Source organism: Rhagoletis zephyria, unplaced genomic scaffold (genome assembly GCF_001687245.7).
Source record: "Rhagoletis zephyria isolate East Lansing unplaced genomic scaffold, Rhagoletis_zephyria_1.1 Rzeph_scaffold_00126, whole genome shotgun sequence".
NCBI lineage: Eukaryota > Metazoa > Arthropoda > Insecta > Diptera > Tephritidae > Rhagoletis > Rhagoletis zephyria.
The window spans coordinates 66,948-88,827 of record NW_016157210.1 but is presented as its reverse complement, the minus strand read 5'-3'; the positions used below and the strand labels follow the sequence as shown (position 1 = coordinate 88,827).

General features: G+C 37.3%; 1 protein-coding gene across 1 annotated transcript in view; it reads right to left on the bottom strand.

Moving 5' to 3' along the window:
* SNF4Agamma (SNF4/AMP-activated protein kinase gamma subunit) overlaps positions 1–19,094 on the bottom strand; it is a 263,585-nt gene extending 244,491 nt beyond the window's left edge. Inside the window, exons 1-2 of the mRNA XM_017636644.1 lie at positions 19,004–19,094; positions 5,015–5,162 (exon numbers count right to left, since the gene is read on the bottom strand). The gene's annotated coding sequence lies outside the window, so the exon portion shown is untranslated. The remainder of the gene's footprint in view (positions 1–5,014; positions 5,163–19,003) is intronic.
* Positions 19,095–21,880: the final 2,786 nt, after the last annotated feature.

The following is a 21,880-nucleotide window of genomic DNA, read 5'->3' as shown; positions in this document are numbered from 1 at the left end:
GCGTCACGCTTTTGCACGCATGAGCGTTAGTGATTTTTAAGAGAAATATGACGTTACTTCCGTGATCTTGCGTGACTGAAACTTTGGCTGGCGTGAACTTGCGTGAGTTAGAAGAGTCTCCGTCAATCACGTAATTTGCACATATCGAGCTCCAAACGCCAAAAATATGTAAGCGAAATTTTTTTTCAAAATTTTCCTTTTGATGCAGAAGAAAGACGTGCACAACGGCTCGGTGATAACCTCGACAAAATATTATTTTTAAACAAAAATATGAGTTAGTCATTTTAAAATAGCATTGAATTAATATTGATGTGAATTATTTTCTAAACTCGTAGCACATAGTGCGTATATCTGACATTTGTAAAATAAACAAAAATGCTAGTGCGTTCCTCCCAGGCTAGGCGTTTGGCCAAGCTTTTGTAAATAAAGTTTCAATTTGAAAAAAAAAAAAAAATCCGTGAAAAAGCGTGCGTGAGCATGCATGACTAAAAAAAAATAGGCGTCGTGAGCGTGCGTGATTTGCAAAACCCTTAAACGGGAGCGTGCGTGAACGTAAGCCAAAATCACTCACACGCCCATCTGAGTGAGTTTTTACTTAACTTTAAATTTTTTTACTGAAATCCGGGGTGAACACTCAAAAAATGGGCCCAACAGGGGCAGAACATTAATTAAAAAACGGAATAGATTTAAAGTCAAACAGTGCAGAGGAGTAGATTTAAATTTTTTTCAAAAACCGGAGTGAATCTAGTCTGATCACAGATGTAAAGTCCGATCACTGGTAGGGAACGCATATTTCAATTTCAATGCTAATGAGTTAAGGGCTGATTTAATTCGTTTCAATTTTCGGAAATTCGAGGCAACGCCTAGAACTTAAAGGCCCGTCCACATAGAACTTTGGCGTTGCGTTGGCGTTGGCGTCGCTTCAACAGCTGACTATGAATACATGAATTCAAACGCAGCCGTCCACATAGCCAAAATTCGACAACGCTCACGCCAACACAAAGCAAAAAGATGGCCAACTCTCATCTTTTCGCGTGCGTCGCTCGTCAGCTGTTGCAAATAAATAAAATTATGTGAAATATTTTCCTTTTTAATCAAGTGCGGGCAAGAAATATCGTTTTTAATGCAATTATTGATATGAAATATTAATTTATCTGTCGTTAGTATGTTAATGTAGTGGCCCAAGCATTCGCTGCCAAGCGCTCATTGTAGCAAGCATACTTTTAACGTGCGTTCTGTCAAACCAACGCCAACGCCAAAGCCAACACGAAAGTTCTATGTGGACCGGCCTTAACTGACAGCAGAAATATGTATGTACTCGTACAAATAACGGCATTTCCACTTGCTTTATATTTGATAAGCAACAATTAGTGCTAATTATTCGAAAATAATAAACCTAACAGAGATGCAAACAAACACATATGTACTTACATACATATGTACATATCGTTACCTTAATGTAGAAAGACCCTAACTCATTTTCTTTCGAAATTTTGCTTTGTAAAAAAGTCGGCAGGCTGTTCAGTAGCAGGGCCTCATAGAATTTAAAAACAGCTACTACACCAATTAATATTTTTAAATGTGTATTAAACACCAACGTTTTGAAGGAATTTGCAACCGAAGAATTTTAGCTTTATGTGAGATAGGGCCTTTCTATATTAAGGTAACGAAACGTATGTAGATGTGATATTAAACAGCTACTAACAAATTTATTTACATGCGACATTTACTTAAATACATAAGTATGTATATATGTATGTACTAGCTGAAACTTAAGATTTTATCTACAATAATTTTTATGACGAGTAGTTTAGTAAAGGTGTTGAACATGTGATCGCGAAATGACACAGCGTTCATTGACGCTGAACGCGCTTTGACGGTTATTTGAGTTTAAGTAACCGTCATCAGGCATAAACCGACTACAAGGATTGTATGACTAAATACTTACTCTGATGTGTGAAGGAATATTTAAGTGACTTGACACTTGAAAAAAGTTTGTTCTCGTATTTTAAAAAGCTGCTATTTGCAAACCTTGTCACATCAGAATATTTCATTTTCAAGGTATAAAAATACGTCATACCGTTGACAATTTTTTGCAAATTATACTTTTAGTTCTCTTCTTAGTTTAACAGCTAGTTTGTAGAAATAATAAACGCATTGATAAGATTAGCACCCACAGATGTTTGGAAGGTCTCCGGTCCTTTTGGATGTCGACTGGTATCAGTATATAGATGTGGTTATTACTCTGGCTATAATCGGGCTGACGGTAGCCTAACGGATGAAAAATAATAACGAGGAGGCCGTCCAGTTGTAGGCGACCGCCTGGGTAACGGCCTTGGACTTCGGTCTACACCACTGCTCGGTTGGTCCACTGAGCTGCTGCTTGCTCACCGAAAATAACCTAAACTAGCAAGATGGAACAACGAGGCCGATGGAGGCATCTCCAGGACGACGTCTGGTCGAAAGTAAGCGAACTCTGCATATCGGTTGAACTCCGTTTGGGCGATCGAGAATATTGTGTTTGACTTTTCTCGTTCACAAACAAAACAAAATGTGTCGATTTTCTAACAAAACTATTTTAAGATGAGCCTGGTGATGCAAATCGGACTTCACTCCCGGAACAAGCCGGTGGAGGTCTGTCCTTCTTCTGCTATCCGGGTAAATCATATAAAGAGTGAGCTGCCCTCAGCCTCCTTTGGCGGAGCCATTGGGCATGATAAAGAAGATTTAGTAATTAGTAGTACTAGTTTAGATGTCCGACGACATAGGACCTCTATCGTCCACCTTCACAAAGAAAGTGTCGTCGACTAATGAGGAGTGGAAGCAAGTTCGGTTTAAACTATAACCCCGTTACCAAGGTACAAAGAATTCATACCGGCTCATAGGAAGCCCGCAAAAACCACCTGTATCTTACCTGTTATTAGCGTAGAGCCGGATTTAGTTTAGCTGCCGAAAAATCCTGAGCCAGGCCTGGAGACTTGTTTACTAGACCTAGTGTTATATAAGGGCATTACACTCTATAAATCACCAAGTCCCATTCGGATCGCCCCAATACTGATAAAACAATTATTTAAGCGAAGTTGAGCGCGGCTATAAGTTATGTTTAGGGGAGTATTAGCCTTAGCCTTTAGTAAAAATATTTCAGATCCATCACTATTTCGTTTTTTCAACTAAAGGTAATGGAGATACTATTAGAGCTCCATAGCAGAGTCGATTGCAGATAGACTCCCAACGACTCAACTCAACTATGTACAGAATTTTTTTGAAAGCTCATACGGAGGAGACATTTTGGGATACTGGAAATCCACCATTGGACTTATTTATCTGGGGCTACGTGAAAAGTTTGGTCTATGCGTCCGGGACAATTCCAGAGTTGAAGTTGACGATGTCATATGCGTTATAAAATGATATACAGCCCGAACGTGATGGACATTTAAAGGATATTGTGTTTCAAACATTCCCCACAATCTTTCGAGATACAAAAGTCTTTCGCAAGATAAATCTGGAATCAAAACCCCTGCTAAATATAATATTTAAGGCCGAAGCGCCAGGTTTTAGACTCAAATTGTTGGTAATTGGTGTTTCCAAAAAACTGATATGATTGACATGGCAGATCCAAGAAGGCGGATATTTTCTTTTAAATTTTTTTATTTTTATAAAACTTAGTACATAGGGGTTTTTGGGATCGCTGATTGCGAATCTGTAATAATTTTTTAAAAAGTAAAAATGGCGGACATATTAAAAAAAAATTTGGTTTTGCATCTAGGGGTTTTTAAGGTCGCTATTAGGAATCTATAATCAGCATTTAAAAATTCAAAATGGCGTATCCAATATGGCGGGTATATTTTTAAAAACTGTTTGGTTTTCGAGACATTTTGCATCTAGGGGTTTTTGGTTTCGCTAATTAAGAAAAATTCGTGACAATTAAAATAAATTCAAAATGGCGGATCCAATATGGCGGACATATTTTTTAAAAAATTGTTTGGTTTTTGTGACAATTTGCATGTAAGGGTTCTTGGGATCGCTGATTACGAATCTATAATCAATTTCAATACGTGAAGACCGCTTCAACCAAGTAAAAAAAATTTCTGCCATATCAGATCTGCCATTTCGAGTTTTTAAAAAGTGACTATAGAGTCGAAATCAGAGACCCCAAGAACCCCTACATGTAATACAGTCCGGAAATAAGAAAATGTTTAAAAAATATGCCCTCCACTAAAGAAAATTAAATTTAATAAAAATTATTAACTATTATAATTTGAATTAATTATAGGAAAAAATAAAAAGTTCCTAAAACTGATTTAAATTAAAAGAAATATTTTTTCTTACAATCATATAATCTAAAAATTAAAAGAGGATTAAATTTAAAAAAAAAAGAAAAAACAAAATAAGACTAAAAATTAAATTTAAAAAAATACTTTTGTAAACAATAAATTCTCTAAAAAGTAAAAGAAAAATTTAATTAAAAAAAAAAACAAATTTAAATATAGTAATTTTCTAAAAATCAAATTAAGTTAAATAAATATGCGTATATATTTTCATTTTTAGAACAATAAAATATAAAAATGATAAGAAAGTTAAATAAAAAAAAAATAATAATTATATAAAAAAAGAAAAATATCCGCTGCCCGAGGAGTCAAACCTCAGATCTCTCGAATGACACGCCAGTGCTTAGCACACTCAGCCATCGTGAAACTTGCACCGATTGTTGCTTTCAACTGAAAGTTGCCTCTAAAATCGCATCATGTAAACACCGTATTGAAAATGCGGTTGAATAACAATATACGCTTTTTCGAAAATCATATGCATTTGGAATATTAAAAATATATGAAAAAATTTTCCAACTATTAAAAATCAATGGAAAATCTTTAAAAAAAAAATAGCCTAACACCAAGTCATATCAACACAAACGAAAAGTAACGCTTTCCGAAAATTAAAAATATGTATTTATATTTTTATAAAAAAACAAAAAAAAAAAACAATTATAAAAAATGTAGTATGTATGTATACGCACCTCCTTGTTGTGTATCTGATAGTTGTAGTTGTAGATAATTTTCGTCAAAATCAGCGGAATCAAGCAAATTGTAACAAAACACTTTAATCAATTGCGAATATACGTAAATAAACGAAGACGAAAATTAATAAAAATGTACACACACAAACTGCACAATACAAAACACAATAACAAAGAAATTAACAAATAACTATGTATGTATGTGTGTAGGTGAACGCACAATCACACGCACACCTAAGCGCGCACTATCAAACTAATTTATTATTCGATTCGCAGAGTCAATAAAAGGCCCAAACGAATTTCCCCCAAAATTGTTGTATGTAGGTATGTCGGCGGCGTTTCGAAATCGAATGGTGTGTCGAAGATTTTTTTTGTGCTGCGTAGAATTGTAGCGAAAACGCTGGCCTTTTGTTATTCTAAGGTAGAAATACACATTTTATTTTGTTGTGATTATGTATTTTATTTTTCACCTTTTCGCTCTATTTTTGATTTCATGTAATTTCGAGCAACACCTTTGATTTGCTTTCGCTTGCACACACTGTTTGCTTTTTTAAATGCTGAATCGATTTTTTATTTACTTCGATTTTTTTTTTATTTACTCTTCAATCACCTTTTCAAAATAAATATTTACACTTTTTATTGTATTTTCACTCCTTTCATGTGATTCTTTATAGCACGGCATGCATACATACTTTTTTTGTTTAATTTTTTTTTATTTTCCTTTTTTACTTATTATTTTTCTTTGGCTTTTTTCGTTTCGTTAAAACACTGTTTTATTCGTTGTGCTGATTTGTAATCAGTTGCTGTTTTGAAAAATTATCGTCGTTTGTATTAATTATTCAAGGGTTTCTTCAAGTATTTAGTTGTTACTTAAATTGTTGATTTGCTGGTCGTGTTGACACTGCAGTTGTTGTTGTTGTTGTAGTCGCTGTGCTATGCTGTTATCAGTTGAAAAGCACGTTTATATTTTTTATTGTTTTATTGGACGGTTTGCTTTATTTCTTTTTTATTGCTTTTTTCACTTTATCTGTGATATTTTGTTTAAACAATATTTTATCTATGAAAAATATTTTTGTATATTATAATAAGAAAATATTTTTTTTAACAAATACAGAAGAACTATTTTTAATTAAGTTTCTGCTTTAAACTTTTTTGGTATTTTTTCATTCGCCTTCCACTGCTTATTGAGTAAAACATTTCTTGGTTTTTTTCTTAAGTTGCTTATTTTTAATTTTCTCTTGTTTTTTATTTTATGAAATTGTGCTGATAGTGGAGTAGCTGAGAGCGGAAATATCACGTACTATGTAATATAAATTTAAATTTTCTAGCGCATCAAGTTTCAAAAAAAGTGGAGTCCTGTAATTAAAGGTGGAGCTTTTCAAACACAATTTTTTCCGGCATCCCAACTACAGCCAAATTAGGAAAAACTGGCGACTTCCAAATGGTGGTCAATTGTTTTTGAATACTGTAAGGCTAGTCGAAAGCAATGTATGGCTTGGAGGTTGTGGGATCGCTGCCATCTTGGAAGCAAGGGTGGTAGTCATTCCAGGACTTCAGCTAAAATATGACTTAATATTAGTTGCCATACGTGATGTAAAATTTCAATAAGCTTTTTTTTACAGTGGGTTAGAATTTCCATTTTTTAATCAAAAATCTGAAAAAAAAATTCTTAAGTTGTCAGCGACATTCTTTATATATATATATTTTTTTTTTTGTTGAAATTTTTGCAGAAATTATATTTTCTCTACTGATCTATCCAGGGAGTCTCACTAAGGGCCATTTTCTCAAGTAGCTTTTAAAATTTTAATTGCCTTGCAAACACATTTTTTTCAGAACAAAATTTGCACTAGCCTGCAAGATATTGAAATTAAAGAAAACATCGCTTTTTATTTCTAAAATACAATAAAGGAAGTATTGCTGTCTAAATTCTGATAACCAAAAAAAGAACTACAAAAAGGCAGTCGACGTCATACCTCTTATCAGCGGCAAGACGCTGTCGACAGGGTAGCATGTTCACCGGTATATTGCGAAAACAAAGGCGTGAGCAAGCGAAGGCGAGAAGAGCAAAAATTCAACGCTGAGCGTGACAGATGCGTGGAAAATTTATGTATAGTGGTGCTTACGCAGCACGCAATATCAACAGCTGAGCAATAAAGTGAAACAAAACGAAAGAAGACGAAAAAAAAACAACCCGACAAAAAAGAAACGACAACAAAGTCTTACATACAAACAACAAAACAAAGGGAAGGGTAGTTCTATATGTATGGATGCGTGCGCCACCTGCCGTGATAGTGACGTTGTGGCATTACAATTGCCCGCGGGGTGTCTGTCCTTTAGTAAACACAATACACGCTCTTATTTATTTTTATCTCTCTCAGTTGTAGATATTATTTATTTTTTTTTTTTTTTGCTGTCACAGGTAAAATCTCCGCTGTGCGGCGCAAATGCTATGCGCGTTCGTGGAATATTTTTGTAAGTTTTTTCTCGTTTTTTTCGTTTTTTTTTTTTTCTTTTTTCATTTTAGCCTTTGAGAATTTTCCATTTATTCACGCAGCATTTACTTATTATTGCTTGCTGCTGCAGTTGTCACTTTACTCGCTTTTCGCTTTTGTTTTATTTCACTTCATTCAAGTTTTGTCTAGGCATTCGATGCTTTAAAATTTTTCGCACTTGTGTGCATTTATTTTCGCTATCATGCGCTTTTTTTCTATCTTAAAAAATGCAAATCAGCTGCAGTAATGTAATGGTTGCTATTTTCATATATTTTTTTTGCTTTTATTTAATTTTGTAATGCTTTTATTTTCACCCCTTTCGCACTAACTTCGCACAGTTTGTTCGTTTTTTTTTTGCTCTTTGATTTCGCGGTTTTCTGCCACCGGTCGGTCTATCAACAACATCATTGCGCGTTAGTTGTCTAGGCTGGTTGTTATGTTCACTGGCTTGGTGCCGGTGAGGTGGTGGTGCCGGTGAGGTGGTGGTGCCGGTGAGGTGGTGGTGCCGGTGAGGTGGTGGTGCCGGGGAGGTGGTGGTGTTTGTGTCACCACTGACACCACTGACACCAAAAACAGCTGTTTGATATCGCCCAATGACTTTGATTTGTTAGGCGATATTTTTTAGTATCTATTCACATTTGGCTGCTTTGAGGATTTTGGCATTTTCATGAAGATTTTTTATTTCAGTCACGCATTTGTTTGGCAAAACGCTGATTTTTAACTTTTTATTTATTTGAAAGCGCCAAATTTTTTTCGCCATACATATATTCGCGTATTTATGGGTTTCCATATCGCTAAACATCAAAGCACCATTTTTTGTTGTACGGGGTTTCTTAAAGAAGATAGAAGACGACCGCCCCTTTAGGCTCGCACTCTCCGTAATAACTTTAACTTCTTTTCAGCCAGTCAGAAAACCAATATTCACACCCTCTCTTTCAATCAGTGTGACCAGATTATCGCAAAAAATTAAGCCCAATTGATTTTAGAACAAGGTTTGAAAATGTTAGGACCAGTGAAAAAAATCTAAAAAAAAGCAGCTCTACAAATTCAAGTGATCTGTCCTCATTCAATAAATTTTTTCACTCAAAACTTTCCTGTCGACCTTTTCTGATCTCTTACTTTTTACAATTTTTTTTTGTATGGACGTTTCAGGCCTTCAAATTCGGCTTCTTTGAAAAGGGAAAATTTCCACGGAATATATGTATATAATGATGACGCAGTACCCATTTTGACTTTGTTCCAGACACACCGCCATACGCTTGCTCCAATTCTTCCTTCATTTCACATCCTTTTCTTTCAAAACCCCTCATCTGCTTCCGAATAACAGAGCTATTCGAAGATCTTCTATAAACTACCGCATCCAAGGTGACTAAAAGTTATTATTAATAAGAGCTCCTCATTATGCCGACTGGTTTTATGATAGAGCTAGGTTAGGTTAGGAGGGCGTGTGTGGAATATTCCATACTTTCACTAGGAGACAGAAACATTGTGAGTGCGCTCTTTTAGTGAGTGTCAGGGGGAGACACGTACCTATAATTGAAAGAGTAGCTTTAAGTCATTAATTAGTATCCCTGATGAAGCCGGGGAGATCCAACAGCTTCACCTCCACTACCTCGCCCAGAGTGTCGAAGAAGCGTGAACCCAAGTGCTTGAGTCGCTTCGTCTGTAGACCTCGACATCGATCCAGATGTGGTCAATTGACTATTCCTCATCTTCATCATGGCAGCCTCTGCAGAGAGTACTTGTTGGTATACGCTACCGTTGAAGCATTGGTGCTACAGCAAAGTGCCCTGTGATGACGCCGGTAAGGACTCTAACTGCAGATCTTTTGAGTTTCAGTAGGTCTCCTATCTTTTGCCTACTAAGCCGCACACAGTCTTCCCGTTTGTTACACAAGTCATTCGTCACTGCCACGGTACATTCATCAATTTTCCTAACGTGATCACTAAACGGTAATAGTACGGAGCTATCCTCTTCTTCTATTCCCTTCAATATTGCTATGTCGGGGAACCCAGCATAGAGTGACGTTGTTATGGCTCAGCGACGCCAACGTGGTGCGACATTTCCGTACAATTTCGCTGATCTGCAGGTCCTCCGAGTAGACACCGGCTCCGGTTCCTTGTTCCATCTTTGAAGCGTCAGTGTAGATGGATACACACCCCTCTTCTACTCGCAGTCCAGTATCCCATTCTTCCCTGGTCGGAAACCTAATGGGTATCTTCGTATTGAAGTCCCAAACAGGCGTAATGTAATCAGCACTGGCTTCTATGTCAGCTTTAATTCCTTTAGCCGCCCCTTTTTATTTTATTTATGAAAATTACAGAGCTATGTTGTGTAAGAATTTATCTCAAATTCAAATTTCTAAAACTTAATCTCATTAGTCAAACATTTCGGGGTGGGATATATAGATAGTTCTCTGTAAAATTGCTTAGCATTTCTATAAAACAGTTTTTTTTTTCTCAAGATACTCAAAACGTGAAATTTAAATTAATTAAAAGGTAGCATTAAAAACCCAGAAGCTAGACCCAAAATACCGAAACTAAAACAAAAATAGAATTTCTGAATATAGCCACAAAAAGTCTAACCTGGTCACACTGCTTGTAATATCTTCTTACACTTCCTACTCTTCGAGATAGGCAACTATACTAAATTAAGCTAATAAATATCCTAGCGCATCTTAGTGTTGATAATAAAGTTAGGTTAAATTACTTCAATCTTAGCCTCGGCAAAGCTGGACAGCCTATTGGAAAAAGTTCAGGCGGCTTGACCTCATCATCCTGCAAAAAACTGCAACAGTAAGTATCAAATGTCATTCTTACCGCGTCAAATCTTATCGAACAGTGTCCTTTCAGAACCCCTACCAGAGCGGTGGCTCTACAAGCATATCGAGCTCATTTGGCCGCCGTACCTGGTCCACGATTAGGACATTGCAATTGCGCATGGCCTAGTTATCGTCCAGCATTCGCTGCGAGGTCCTTCCGTCCAAGAGTAAGCCATAGGTGGCTAGTGGCGCTCTCACTCTGCGCCGAACTTAAGGTCATTTCAATAACGAAAACGTCAAATTCTTTCCTTCCTCATAGACGTCGCACTTTTAGGCAGTGCGCTTCTTTAACGTAAACTCTACTACTTGAAGCACGATAAAGAAGTATGACAGCCTAAACTTAATTCGGCTTCGACCCATCCGCGAAAAAGTTCACCGCTGCCTTCCAACGGCCACCTCACCCAACACACACATCCCTTGAGACACTTCACAGACGCAGTGATTCGTATAATCAAGGAGGTAATCGGAACTTTCATGAAATTTGGAGTGTCCAGACGCCGAGTCTTTTAGGCAACAAGTTTCCCTCGACCTGATCGCAGTCCGGGGTATACACTACCGTGTTGACAGCAGCAACATTTTACTAAAAATCATTAGTGCGCAACATTAGTAATTTTGTTTCCGCCATTCTGTTCAACAGCGGATTGTTCAAATTGGTACAGCTCACGTAACTCTTAATATTTTTCCAAAATATTTTGACACAAGTCCAAAAATATAATAAGTTGCGTAACTAGAGGAGTAGGAAAAACAGTAAAGATTTTCTTTTGTATGGAGAGTAGACACATCCTAACGTACAACTTGCATTAGAGCGTACCAAATAAATTTCGCCCGTCACGTTTGAATCTGAAGTATTTTTGCTAGGCAATTTACAGTTGGATCTTAAAGCACGATGTTCTGGTCTCTAGGAGACAATTTTTTGCTTCAAAGTTCACTGACCTCAGGCACCCCGTTCGAGTACTTGCCCATCAGAACTCCGTTCCTAACACCCTACTTTCAGTGAATTAAAGCTCACCAAAAAGCATTAAACTTAAAAAAAATTGTGGTGCCCTACTGTAGTATGTAAGAGTCACCGAAAAATGCAAAGAGACCTATGTTCGGTAAAAAAAAATTTCGAAATTGCCTTTTGCCTCGTATTTAGGGTGTATGGCGACCTTTTTTCTGGTACGGTCCAATATACATACAAATATATAGCGATTCCTTTTTGTGTATTTAAACTGACAATTTTTTATTTACATAAATTACAATTTTTGAGCCTTTTTTTCTTAATAAATTTAAAAAAATTTTTTTCGAAACAAGTTATGTACAGTGCCGGACAAAAGTATTGGCACCGAGAAGTTTTGGCAATATCTGCAAAGTTTTTTTATTCTAATTTATTTTCGATAACTTTTCATAAAAATATATTTCGTCCTTATTTTCGATAACTTTTCATAAAAATATAGTTCGTCCTACACCAAAAAACATAAAAACTAAATCTCTAAACTTTGTGCAAAACTCAGATTCTTCCATACAAAGTATGTTCGCCAATTATTTTTCGTAAGGATAAAATGAGCAACATCTTCCATTAAAAAAATTGCCAAAAAGGAACGAGATTTTTTAGATACTTCAAACTTTCTAGAAAGTCTGAATCAAAAGTTGCAAATTAGTATGCAAATTTGAGTTTTCCTGAGTTTTGCACAAAGTTTGAGATTTTTTGTTATGTTTTTTTTTTTGTGAAGTACAAATTAAATTTTTATTAAAAAATATTGAAAATAAATTGGAATTAAAAACTTTGCATATATTGCAAAAAATTCTCTGTGCCAATACTTTTGTCCGTCACTGTATGTGATTGACTTTTTACAATTTATCTTTTTAATCGTTTTTTTTTTAATTTTATTTTTAAAAACCTGTTTACTTAAACGATTTCTGATCATTTTTTTTACCTGTTTTACACAAATATGGCTAATAACACGTGTTAAATATTCTGGGGTTTGATTTTTTGCTAACTTGCTGGCAAATACGTGTACTTATCTATTACATATTAATTTTTATAATTTGTTTATGGTTATCCAACGTATATTTTATCATTTGAATAATAACCTCTTTGCAATCGCATTTCATTAGAATTGCTTTATGATGTCTCCGCTGAATTTTTGTCGAAATATTTTATCAGTCACTTGACACATGTATAAATAATGTCAGTCAAATTTGGCGTAGCTTAGCTTATCTGTCACATAAAATCACGCACTCCAAAAAAATAAATAAATAAAGCAAAATCGAAAAAATGGCGCACATACCAAAGCCACTTTTGGGCTGAAAGCGATAAATGAAAAAAATAGAAAAACATGGCAAATGATAATGAATGTCGCATAGTATCCACATTAGGAAAAAATCAAGTTTATATGTATTTGTGTAAATATGTATGTCGATTAGATTGAGTCACAGTTCTTTTTATTTTCCCTTATTCCTTTTGTAATAGTGAAAAGATGTTGGTTTACGAGGTCGATTACAAGCCTGTAAAATATGATCCTTTTATGTCAAGTGCAAGAGCCCGCGCAAAGATCCTCAAGTGTAACGAAGCACACTGGTCGGAAAATATGAATCCTTGGTACGAATTCAAGGTTTATGAAAACGTTTTGGTAGTTTCCAGACACCCTCTTGGGGAAATCGGTAAAAACTTTCTATACCAACGTCTCAAAGACTGGATGGCATCTGGACGGTAACTTCGGGTATATTACTGATTTTGGGTGCAAAGGCAACGGACATTCAATCGGAAGTACTTGCAATACTGAAATTAGCAGACAGGATAATTGCCCAAAGCTGGCGCGGACATAAAATCAGAGACTGTTGCTCTAAAGGTCTTGGAAACTGCTCGCACCTCTTCAAAAAAAAGTCCAGCAATGCCGATAAGTTAAGGCTGAACAACATTGAAAGCTGAAATGAGCTTGAACTTGTATGGGTACCAGAACAATGTGGTGTTCAAGACAACGATTTGGCTGATGAATTATTGGCAAACTGCAGTTCTCTGGAACGTCCATTGGACTGGATCAGTCGAGCCTATCAAGGATTTCATTAATAAAGCTCATTAGAGCCGTTGGTGTAGTATTGACGCCTGTAAAACAACCAAAACAATGGCGCGGTGGCAGTGGCAGTTTTTTCCAAATCAGATGTTTCTTGAGAAAGTGTGCCGTCCCATGAAGCAACACAGAATACAGCAGTGGCAGCTGGCGGCTGGCAGTTTTGCTCAGCGTAGCCGAAATTCGAATTTCCCTGCCACTGACTTCATTGCAGCAAACTTGGCGTGTTGAGTATGACAGGTATGAAACGAAGCCAACTTGGGCTATCCTGGGCACGTTGGCGACTATCTAAATATTCATTAAAACCAACTGTTTAATACCCGCTCTCACTAACAAATACAAAGTTTTGACACCAAACCGACAGGCCTGGCATAGCAGGCCCCACAATTCGCCTAATGCCATAAACATTTTATACAGATTTCTCCAAACTTGAGGGTGAAGTTTTCTTAACTAAACTGAGCCATATTTCTGACTCCCGGACGATTGCGGTGTATGTATCTATATCAATGTCAAAGGTTTTTAGAGAGAAAGCAAGTCTTCATCTTTTTTGGTGTCCAGGAGGCACTGAAAAATGTTTACTTACTCATATAAAATGCGAAGTCTTTTACTGAATGCCACAGATCTTTGCACGACATGGGCCAGCAGTATAGAATTCAAGTCACTTGGGTGCCGCCTAAACAAGGGGGAATTGAGGGTAATTGCACAGCAAGTTAGCAAGGAAAAGTAAGACCACGCACATTCTTCTGGGTAATGACACTTTTGGTATACGAATGGATAACTTTAAAATGGTAATGGTATTTAAAAATCATACCAATCTAGTAGCCAAGGAACGCTGGAAAACCCTTTGGTTAGTTGCAATTCGTAACTCAATGCGATTCAATAGGCAATACTAAGTGCCTAGTACTCGACTCCGAATGATTTTCTTTTGGAATCGTAATAAAGAGTAGACCCCCAGGATTACCTATACTCCTCGATAGTAATAAATTCACATCACTGATCCCGTCCACTGGCTAATTGGCTAACTACTTGCGATGAGACTAAACATGGGTTCAAGTAGAAGAAAACTACACTTGATTGACAAACACCGAAGGGGACTGGTAATTATGTGGCTTCGGTAACAGAAAGAACCTACATAACGGGTGATTTTTTTGAGGTTAGGATTTTCATGCATTAGTATTTGACAGATCACGTGGGATTTCAGACATGGTGTCAAAGAGAAAGATGCTCAGTATGCTTTGACATTTCATCATGAATAGACTTACTAACGAGCAACGCTTGCAAATCATTGAATTTTATTACCAAAATCAGTGTTCGGTTCGCTTTACGTCCGATTTATGGTCTACATAATCGACCAAGTGAGCAAACAATTAATGCGATTGTGACCAAGTTTCGCACTCAGTTTACTTTATTGGACATTAAACCAACCACACGAATGCGTACAGTGCGTACAGAAGAGAATATTGCGTCTGTTTCTGAGAGTGTTGCTGAAGACCGTGAAATGTCGATTCGTCGCCGTTCGCAGCAATTGGGTTTGCGAAACACATTTCGAACCGAACACTGATTTTGGTAATAAAATTCAATGATTTGCAAGCGTTGCTCGTTAGTAAGTCTATTCATGATGAAATGTCAAAGCATACTGAGCATCTTTCTCTTTGACACCATGTCTGAAATCCCACGTGATCTGTCAAATACTAATGCATGAAAATCCTAACCTCAAAAAAATCACCCGTTATATGCCTTTCGAACATTTCAACTTAACCTAACTTAGCACAGCGGCCCACAGTGTGGAATATTTATGGACTATTTTATGGCAAAATATTTCGAGAATGAGAACAGATAAAGAAATAAATCTAACGGTATTTTATAGCCAAAGTGATGGAGAACAGGACGCAAATATTTTCCGGACGCTCCCGATGAAACCCGCAACTTTCGAAAACTCGGAATATCTTCCTGTAAAAAGTTGTATGAAAAAAGTAACTTTTTCAGGTACCTTAACCGCAATAATTTTTATAAGAACAATCATAATTTAATTGTTATTCCTTTTATTCGATCATCTCTTACATATTTGTGATTACTTCGTGACTAAAATTTTTTCGATAAAAACTAATCTTAATTTTTTTTAGTTATAATAGAGACTGCATTTTTGTAAAGGTTATAATATGACCGAAAAAATAAAAATCATAAAATAAGGATTAAAAATTAGCGGAAAAACTCCAAGAATAACGATTATCTTCACGATTTTGCAATTGGGTGGTTCACAAGGTGTCGTACTTGTGGTATTGTTGTATGTTGTAAAGATTTTAACGGCTAAATAAACGTTTAGACGACTTGAAATCACCACCAACTATTTTTTAATTGTGTGAAATTTCATAATAAAACTTTTATGTTAGCTTGCGAATTCCTTAAATATAGTTTTAGCCGTTTAAAGTTTATGACATACAACAGTACGACAGTATACAACACCTTGTAAACTCCCTAAATGATTTTAATATATAAATCCTTCATAATAACGATTGTTTTCTACCCCTGGTTTTGTTACATTTCATTGAAACGAAAATTAAAAACGCGATTAACTCAGTGAGAGGGCAGGATGAATTATGTACTTAAAAATTTATTCAAGCAAAAATACTTCGGGTAGGCGTCGGGGCCAATGATAACCATCAGTTAGCACCTCTGCATGATTGTAAGTCATGCAGAGTCCTTACGGCTTATAGCGCTGTGGCTTTGCGGTTTAGAAAACTCTAAAAGAGTTTTTTGAGGGAGTGTTGAACACCGGTTATGTATTTATGTATGTCAAAAATGTGAGTAGGCGCAGTTGGCCAATGGTAACTTTTGTACCGTGAGACAACTCCGGAGGAGTCCTGATGCATCAAGCGGGAGTGTTGAGCATGATTCGGGGGGCCAGAAATTAACTACTTTAGTAGGTTTTTTTCTGCGGCAGTTGAGAAGTGCATGTGCATAAACAGTGTTTGCATTTCACACATGTTTGTATTTATATACAAACGTGCTTTATATCCGGTTTGGTACCAGTTTCTTGGGGTGTAGCATACCTTTATGCACTATGTTTAGCTGAGGGAGAGCGGGAGACCAGGTTTAGAGTTGTGATCGAGTTAGGGGAGTAGAGGAGATAGGGATAACGTTTGCTGCAAATGTTTATATATCAAGCTCAATGAACCCATATGGTTTATAGAGAGGCTTAGAGAGAGAGAGAGAGAGAGAGAGAGAGAGAGAGATGTGAGCAAGCCGACGAAGCTGTAGCGAATGATGTGACCATTTTACCATTTATTAATTGGGGGACTCCATTGGAGGAGTCATGCTCTAGCTGCCGTAGCCTGCTATGCAGAGCCCCTGTGTCGCGCTTGCAAGCCGTAGCTAAGCACCATCTCAAAAATTACTCAGCGAGTGGAGTGGGAGTGATGCTTAAAGCAGCGTGTGATAGTCAAGCTAGGTTAGCGTTGACCATGGGGTGAGGGAGATATCTAGCATGGGGCTGTTGACCCCTGTGGTGAGCGATTTATCACTTCATTAAGATCAGCGACGAGAGGTTTGAGAATTGCATAAAATTGGTCTATCCGTGTGTGTGTTCGCCGTTCTTTGTTTCTGGGGAAAATGCATAAGTCGCTTAAACATCCTGGCCCCCTAGACGACTTGATCGTCTAGTGGACTGTACTATGCAGAGGGGAAGACACGCGGAGAGGTTAGGGACCGCTATAATGACTTATGCAGGGGCTGCAGAAATGAAGAAGAAGAAGACGAAAGTTTATGGATTCAGGGTTTAGCGAAATCCAGACAATTGTTTCAGTAGGAAGGTTCTAACGATCCGCGAGGTATCACGACTGGCAGCAACTTCAACCTAACCTAACCTATTGTCCTCGGTACAGCAGTATGTCGAAAAGTTTTGAAATGGGTCTAATTACGCATATTTCCCACACAAAAGTAAATTTCAGATACACGAAAGCTCCGATATTTCCCATAACTAAAGATGATTATTTACTCCAAGTTATACCACTTACAACAATCCCTTAACAAGAAATAAGATTGTTTAAGATTTTTGAGAAAATAGGCGGGGCATCGTCCACTTATGACTAGGAAGTGTATTCCGATAACCGTTTTACCGATTTTTAGAAAACTACGTTCAACTATTTCATTAAGTTTAACTGAGCTTATTATAGAAAATATTTGCAGTCGAGAAAAAACACCCGTGCTTATTATTTAAAGGTAGTTTAGAGTGAGTTGAAAATCCGATATATAAAAGCTGATCCAATACTTTTCGTGTAAAATCCTGTAAAAATGTCAAACAGCAAAATTACTCTCTGAAGTGAGTGAGTAATAACCAAAAAGTACGGGTACAAAAAAGCATTCTTCCTGTAAAAACGTCAAACAGCTGTTCGCTTGACACTTTTCATGATTTCACCAGAAAAAAAGTTCGGGTAAAACCTGGGAACTTCATTCTCTACACAACTCTCCAAAAATCGCTCTCATTTTTAGGATTTTGGAGTAAGTATGGGATCATTTTTTATCTAACTTCCTGCAAGTTTGTGTAAAAACCTGTAAGTTCTTGGAGTACAGGGCCAGAGCTAAAGTTCCGTTTCGTCCGAACTTATACACTTTTACGTGTTATTATTTACTTGTTAATTTATTTTTTAAATTTTTTGGAACTTGCATTTTTTTTGAACAAAAATTTTTTATTTCTCTCTCCCACTCCACTACCATCACAGCACATTTTCATTTACTCTCTATCGCGTGTTTAGACTTTTTCTAACCGCTTTTGTAATTTTGTTTCTTCATATCGTTTTCACCACTTGCACTAACTTCCCACAAAAACTTCATTTCGCCTGCGTTGCATTTTCTTATTCGCACTGCACTCATTTTGTTTTACTTCATTTTCACTCGCTTATGTACATACATAAATATGTATACATATATATATATATATATATGAAATACATAAAAATTTATGTGTCGGCAAATGCCAGACCTAGAAATGTTTACAGGCCACCAAACGGACGCAATTGGCTGCAGTGCATTTAGCCCAAAGTCCACCAAAAAAAAAATAGAAAATTTATTGTGGGGTAATTTAGACAATTTACACGCGTTTCAATTTCACTTTGTTTTCCAATTAAGCTTTTAATTGTGCGCAGGCATTGGGGCAGCAAAATATTTAACGTCGAAGCAAAAAAAAAAAAAAACAAACAGAAACGAATAACGCCTAGATAGGTACATACATACACACAATCGAAAACACAATTTAGTAGATTTCAGCCATAAAACATTAAAACTGTATCAATTTGTATGTTTGTAGGAAAAAACACTCAAACGAATTTCACAAATTATTGCCGACTGGGTAAGAGCAAAACGATTGATTTGGTAAAAAAAAATGCATACGAAGACGTGCGCGATCAGCAGCAGCAGCAGCAGCAGCAGCAGCGCTAAGTACCGCCGAATTTACACTTAAAACACTTCGTTGTTTTCGTTGCGTTCAATATATTTTTTTTTAAGATTTTTTATAAAATTTCTAGCGTCGATACACCAAAGAAAAAAACCAACAAGCGCACATTCTTTCGCCGGATCCGTATCCGCTGCTGTTCTACAAACGTACATGCATATGTGTGTCAGATCGACTAACCAACAACAATAAATAAAAAAACGAAATTAAACAGCGACACCGTTGTTGCACCTACGTACGTTTACACTCACTGACAGTTTGCCATGTACTAAAGTCGCATATTCCAAACAATCGCCCGATTCCAAGTCGTTTTCATTACTTTTTCCCTGTTGCGAGCGAGTTTAACTCACCGCCCGCCACGCCAGCCCCGCTGCGCTAACCAACCCTCTTTTTCTCTTATTTGATACTCAGCTATATTGGGGCGATTTTTTGGTTTCTTTAATTTTTCCAACCCACCACATACATATTGTATCAGCGGCGTGCGTTCATGCCAGACAGCCAGCCGGTCAGCTGGGTGGTTAAGCAAACGTCAATCAAATATTAGCCAAAATAAAAAGCATCGATGCTAATTAGCTATGCAGCTGTTCCCCAGCACCAGCTACATAAATCATTCAGAATTTACCTGCCTGCGCTGGCGCTCACTAATTTTAGCTTCTGATATTTACAGTTTAGCGTCTAGGTTTTCCTACTTTTTGCTGTTGTTGCATGGAAAAACTATGCTTAATATTTTCCAGCTCGAGTGCTGTTTCACATATTCCATTTTCTACTAGTCCGCCACTTAATTTCTCTCGCTTCGTTCCTATTCAACGGTTTCGTTTCCAAACATTTTCTCTGCTCCAGCAATGTTCCAATTGCAGTTTCATTTCCAGCTGGTTCCAGCACCAGCACCAATTCCGGTTGGTGTTCCCCAATTGTCATTTCATTTCCATTCGCTAGACTGCGCGCATTTTGACAGCTCAAGCACTCAGCTGGTTTGTTTGCTTGCTGCCTTGTCATCGAAGCCAGAAAACTGCCCGCCACTCTCAACCCCCCCTGGGCTGATGCTATTCGTTTCGCTTGTAAACAGAGACAAAAGGCGATTGGCCTTTGTTGTTTGCACATTAGCGAGATTACGTTACTACACCAAGTATTCGCTCATGCAAGAGCCAGTCTGTATTTTTGTTAGCGTCAGTATCGCTTTTGTGGTGTTTTGCTAGTCGACAATCAGCTGATACTTATATTTTACGTTCCTTGTCTTATTTGACATTCTATATGTTGTTTTCTGTTTTATTTTGTATGCAATTCGCTCGTTCGAGATCAGTTAGTTTTTGCAGCAGCGAGTTTGACTGGTTAAGCTATGTTTACATCGGTCAAAGTTGCGGTAAAAAAAAAAATTTACAGCGGTACAATTCAATATACACACATACATACATACATACATGATATTGAAAGGAGAACCAGCGAAGCTATAAAGAGAGTGAAGGTACGTATGGATATCATCAAGATATTCAGAGGCAATATTGATTGGTAGCAGCAAGACCGTAGAGATAAAAAGACTCAGTGTTGGATCAGAAACTATAATATCAAAGCCCGAGTTGATCCCGATCAACGCTGCCGTCTGTTTATGCTTTTAAACATATTAAAAGAGTATTGGTTAGTGAAGTGGTCAGCTCAGTCTTACTCTACGGTCCTGCAATTTGGGCTGAAGCAATCGGTTTAAAATATAATGCACTAACGACTCCTTGTGGCTTCCGAACTATATCTGATGAAGCATCCTTCGTAATTGCCGGATTGATTCGAGTAGATATCCTAGCAAACGCAATACAAAGAATGTACAAACGCATATCTGTGGGAAATACCAGTTTAAACCGAAAAGGAGTCCCAGAGCAAGAGAGATGTCGCTCTATAAAAATCTGTCAAAAGCATTGGGTGAATCGGAAGAGGGAAGCTAGACTCACAAGCTCATTCCATTAAAAATTGGCTGAAAATAGCCCACAGAGAGTCAAACAGGGTTTTTCGGGCCCTGGCCCCTATCGAGAGTATTTAAAGAGATTTGGACACTGCTCGACTTGCACGGGTCTTATGGAAAATGCGACTCATAGTTTTCTTTTATCTTCGGTATGCCTCTGAAAGCCGAAACATACTGCAGGGAGCAACGTTGTAGACAACATGTTGAATTCAAAAGAGAACTAGCCTGAAATATGCGCACATATCACTTAAAGTATTAAGACGATCTAGAACCGGTTAAGTAACGCAGGGCGCCTATTGGCCAACCAGCACCAGCGGAGAGTGGTTTCTGGGGAGGTTTAGCACGCAGGTGTAGCTGCGAGGCTGCAAGTGCTGCATACGACTATGCCGGTATGGTAGAACTCACGGGAGTTCCCTTTTAACGGGCATCATACCAGAAAAAAAACTTCCATATACATATAGCCAAAATAATAACTAAGCCTATTCAAAGAAATTGTCAAAAACACTTGGGTTACTTTCAGCTCAAATCGATGGCCCCGAGCTGGTATATCTTAACTGGGCAATAGCCGTCAATCTTTCTTATCTTGAATGCCGTGGGAAATACTACCTTAAGTCGATGAGCTATCCTAACATTGTACTAACTCTGCGCTGGCAGATATTCTATCCTAAATAACTCAGACGCGCCTATTGCTTGTGTCACAACTCTACAGCTTAACAGAGTTTGACCTACGACAAAAGAAGGCGCACCTGCGTTAGGATAGTTGGATTGGTAGCGTTGAGTTAGTACAAAGTCAAGAAAGATCATCGAGTTAAGATGGTCTTTCGCACGGCATTAAGATAGGATAGATTCGCAGCTATTGACCAGCTCAGATAAAATAGCTTGGAGCGAAAAAATTTGTCAAAAAAGAGTAATTCAGGTATTTGACAAGGTACAAAGGTTTGCATAACGGAGAGCATGAAAACAACCGGCATAGAAAGCATGCAAGCTCTACTTAAAATAATACCGCTCCAGATAGCAATTCAATAGAAAGCTGGTATTTAGGTACGCATTCTACATATATAAAGGTGGGCATTGTCGTCGCCAAACCTCAGATTAAAGACCACGTTCAT